Source organism: Bombyx mori, chromosome 5 (assembly GCF_030269925.1).
Source record: "Bombyx mori chromosome 5, ASM3026992v2".
Lineage (NCBI taxonomy): Eukaryota > Metazoa > Arthropoda > Insecta > Lepidoptera > Bombycidae > Bombyx > Bombyx mori.
The window spans coordinates 6112041-6117114 of record NC_085111.1 but is presented as its reverse complement, the minus strand read 5'-3'; the positions used below and the strand labels follow the sequence as shown (position 1 = coordinate 6117114).

At 43.6% G+C, this 5074-nt stretch overlaps 1 long non-coding RNA gene across 1 annotated transcript; it reads right to left on the bottom strand.

The window, feature by feature from the left end:
- Positions 1 to 295: 295 nt before the first annotated feature.
- Positions 296 to 3970, bottom strand: LOC134198891 (uncharacterized). The gene is made up of 2 exons (XR_009973161.1): positions 2669 to 3970; positions 296 to 2074 (listed from the first exon to the last, which is right to left on the bottom strand). It is a non-coding gene; the product is annotated as an uncharacterized LOC134198891 (long non-coding RNA).
- Positions 3971 to 5074: the final 1104 nt, after the last annotated feature.

Genomic DNA, 5074 nt, shown 5'->3' with positions numbered 1-5074 from the left:
ATCAAGTATTTAGAAAGTGTGAACTGAAGAACAGACAAAAAAACCGCATTAAGAAAGGAAATTTAAATGTAAAAATTTTTTTTCCCCAAATTGCCCCAAATTTTTCTAATTCAAAATTTTCCCAATTTTATTTCATATAAAAGACAATAATTGCGTTCACTTCATCTATCTGATCATCAAACAAGAAGCATACGCGAAATAAATAAATAAACCGGTAGAAGTTGTTAACGAAAAAGGATATGTAAGCTTGAGGGTAGACATTATTTTGTTGAACACCAAGTTAAACGAAGTCACCTTTGATTTCTGATTTAATCAACAATATGTTATCTTAACAATTCACTTTAACACTTGTCCAACTTTAACCAGTACGTACAACAGTCACTGAATCACACAACGTAACAAGGATATAGTAAGTGCACCAGGCAAACGCAGTCCAACGAATGTTCATTGCAAGGCACGTTCCGCCTTTTTATACTAGCCGGCGCAGCTGGCTTATGAGTCACTTCTGTTGCAGCTGTTGTTTACGAGTCGAACGACACGGCCGGCGCACCTGGCTTGTGTGAGTCACTCCTATTGCACGTGCTAAACAAATATCGTTAACGCCGTCACGGCCATACTGACGTGCGCTCGTCCTCGTGCGCGCATTCTTATGGTATGTCTGTGAACAACAAACGTGTTCGTTCATCCTGACATTAACGGATGCAACTTAAAACGTGGTCTATGATATTAACAATCTAGTACAGTTCGGTTCGCATAATTCTTCAGAAAATCCTATACTGGCTATAAATAACCTTCAGACTGCTTACATACCTGGGCCAGTTCATTTAAAACTCTTCAGGTATGTAAGTATGTCCCTTTTAACTTAGACCGGAATTGTTATCCCTTCAGTTTTTCGAACTGGACCGGATAATGCTAGACCGAATCGCAATCCCTGTAGCTAATTGTTGTGGCTAATCTGGATGAAAATCCCTATAGCCAAGCCATTGGACCGGACAGACCCTTCAATGACTTCTCACTTTCTTTTTTTTTTTTTTTCTCTTTTTTTTTTTTTGCTAGTCCGGATTAACATCTCTCTAGCCACATACAATTCTCCTCTTTTTTTTTTTAATCTGCGTGTACGGTAGCGTTTGTTAAAACATTTCTTAAACCAGAACATTTATACGGAATTTCTTCAGAAATAGTGCGAGACCGACCATCGTTTTTACATTTCCAACACCTGCACCTAAGGTGCCTGAGCTTACAGACATTGTATCACTACCCGCAGACTATGTTTGCTGTATCGCTATTTGCGGACAAAAATGTAGCTTCTATTGTCAGTGATAGAGTCGTCATCATTAAGATCAGTTTCATGAACAAGATTACTTAACCCATCTGTGTACGCCGTCACGTCATCGTCACTATAATTTTCAGAAATTTCTACTAGGCCTGACGGGCCTCGAGGTACTTCGCGTAAGTTTTCATTTAGAACTTTGTACACTAGAACCATTTACACGTCTCAACTTATACCTATCGTTTTCCAAAACTGCAGATGATTGAAAGATTACTGGTGGCCCGGAGGCCTTTCCCGCTTCACCAGGACGGGTGGGCGAGCAAAGGCTCAGCCAAGAGGGGTGGGATTTGCTAACAACTGCCCGAGCGCCTCCGCAGGAGACCTAACAACTCAAGAGCAATCGCTTCGCGAATGAATCTACTACCGGATCGGAATCGCGACCCACTGAGAAGATCCGGCGAGAAACTCAGTGGGCTGATGCATGGGTTAGGTTGCACGTCGACCTCTTTGTTGAGTTCGACGAGTACGATTACTGGGGTTCCTCAGCCTGCTCCTAGTGTTAGAGCTGAAGGTATCTAATGCAAGAGTTATTGGATCTGATGGATCCGTAAGGACGTGTCTAGGGTGACTACGGTGACTTGTTCATGAAACCGCTTACCATTGAATAAATTACTATGGCTTTGTTTTATAAGACTACATTCTGACCCTGAATGGAACATAAAGGGGGAGCCAAAACCACTTATCTGTAACACACTGAAGCTCTGGAACACACGTTGACGTCTCTGGTTGGACCTGCCACAGCACCTGGAGCAGTGTCGTTTTTCTTCTTGTAGCGCATGGAACACCCAGAAGCTACATGGCTCGCATCACCGCACACGTAACAGCCGATTTGCAGGCGAGAGCCGGGCGCCCACGGATGAGGAGGTTGTTCAGGTTTTGCAGGCTGTATTTTTGTGAGGCAAGTAGCAGCTCGAGCCTTAAGCGAATGTGTGAGAGTCAAAATTAAATCGACACCATCCAATACTTCAACTACTTTAAACGGCCCTTTAAACTTCGTATCTAATTTCGTTTGATTATGCTCTTCGTATTAATGTGTGGACGAGCTCACAGCCCACCTTGTGTTAAGTGGTTACTGGAACCCATAGACATCCACAGCGTAAACGCACCACACACCTTGAGATAGAAGTTCTAAGGTCTCAGTATAGTTACAACCGCTACCCCACCCTTCAAACCGAAATACACCACTGCTTCACGGCAGAAATAGGCAGGGTGATGGTACCCGTGCGGTCGATGGCACTATACGGAGCACCCGTCTGGTGCCACGTCCTTACCCACGAGAACGTCGCCGCGCTGCGACGCCGGCAGCGCGCGATCGCAGTCAGAGTTATTCAATGATACCTCACAGTCTCCTACGAGGCGGCGCGCCCTAGCGCAAGTGCAGCCGGAGCGCGGGGGCTCCAATATCGGCAGTCCGTGCTGGAGGCGTGGTCTCGTCGTTTGGCGGACCCGTCGGCCGGCCTCCGTACCGTCGAGGCGATCTGCCCGGTTCTCGCGGACTGGGTAGGCCGCGACCGCGGAAGTCTCACCTCCGGCTACACGATGTTACTCCCACACTGAGGAAGCCAACCGCGAACACTTGTCAAGCAGGCACAAGCACGCACTTCACCGGAAAAACCTGCATCCGCCAGCGGAACCCGAACACCGCCGCATCGCCAGACACGAACGCACCGGACGTCTTATCTTACAGGTCACGACGACTTCAGATGTGTCAATTTTTCTTCCCCACGGAAACTTGCTTGCTTTCTTGTTTTCTTGCTTGCTGGAGCCCGAAGTCATCGAACGTGTAGTGTTATTGGTGTTGAATCGAGTAGATTCTAAAATTTCAGCGACAATTCACAGTCTCATGTCCTGGTTTACTGTACTAGTGCCATGTAACTCTAGCAGTAGTCATTGGCTTAAAAACGATTCGTGTCGGAACTACCCACTCGTCATGACAGATCCATTATTGCGATCGAAGTTTCACTTGAGATTTGCACTTGCCTTAATTTCTTGCAATAGCTTGTTACGTGTTTTATTTCCGTTAGTAAATGCCATGTGATGAAGTCGACAGTCAAACTGGGCAACATGAGCCAGAACGTAAGATGTGACGATTTCTTCGTGGCTCAGATCTTCCATCGAGGTAACAGAGACGTTATTACACGACTTACGTATGCTGCATTCACGCTCTTGTGGCGTACCACTACTAGTATTCTGATCTGCATCATGTTTTTTTTGCTGTACTTCGAACATGTTCAAACACGTCACGCCAGTGAGAGTAGAGTCCTGATCTCACTTCTGATGTAAGCTTGAGGGTAGACATTATTTTGTTGAACACCAAGTTAAACGAAGTCACCTTTGATTTCTGATTTAATCAACAATATGTTATCTTAACAATTCACTTTAACACTTGTCCAACTTTAACCAGTACGTACAACAGTCACTGAATCACACAACGTAACAAGGATATAGTAAGTGCACCAGGCAAACGCAGTCCAACGAATGTTCATTGCAAGGCACGTTCCGCCTTTTTATACTAGCCGGCGCAGCTGGCTTATGAGTCACTTCTGTTGCAGCTGTTGTTTACGAGTCGAACGACACGGCCGGCGCACCTGGCTTGTGTGAGTCACTCCTATTGCACGTGCTAAACAAATATCGTTAACGCCGTCAGATATATGAAATTTTTGTGATTTCCAATAAAATTTAATAGCTGAATGCTGTTGATCTTCGAACGAAGTTTTAGAAATTATGTTTATTGAAACACCCTAATGAAACAAGTTTTGTGTTGCTGACATCTTGCATAATGATCTCAATAAATTACAAGAATAAAAACCTATTTATCGATACACAAAGCTACAACGGATACCCGCTATTACTCATTAGAAAAGGTCTATGACCTTCAGCAGCCCCGCTAGTTTTCGTTCTAATCAAATTAACACAACTAACACCTATCGAGAATCGGTCATTAATTTAAATATTTAGCGAGCCATCTAATCGAATTTCGTTTTTAGTTCAGTAGCAGGTAAAATCCTTGCTCGGTCATCGTTTTCGTCGAACCCGTCGCTAGCGACGAAGGGCTCAGCGAGTAAATTAACCCACAGACACAGCCCACTGAGTTTCTCGCCGGATCTTCTCAGTGGGTTGCGTTGCCGATCCGGTGGTAAATTCTGCGAAGCACGGCTCTTCCTAGGGTTCGTGTTAGCAAAATCGTCAGGTTTGAGCCCCGTGAGCTCACCTACTAGCCCAGTGACGCTGACACGGTCTCTCTAGACCATAAGCATAGGCACAGAAAAAAAAAGTAAAATCCTGGATAACCTACTTTGAATTTCTAAGGACTTACATTATTTATTTAAACATTTTTATTATCCTAATAGCATTAACAACATGAGACAATATTTTTTTAATCATAAATAAATTTATTATGTAACTTCTATTGACATTTTGGGGAATATGCCAGAAAATTATAATTTATTTATTTATTTACAGAGGCCATTTAAAAAAAAAAAGGTATTAAAGAAATAAAGAACCGCTCTAATGCCCTAGTACCTATCACAAAGAAATTAAAGTTCTTATGACGGTGTCTCATATTAACCACGGTGACGTCGGTGTATCAATTCCAGATAAACGAAGAATGATTTCTTACTTTAACCTCAACCATGCCAGGCAGAGGTTAAGAGAGCGAGGCAAGCAGAAAATATAGGACATGCCTCCTCGGATAACCCACTTTATAATGCCTACATTTACAAGTTTCCATTAATGTAAGTAGGC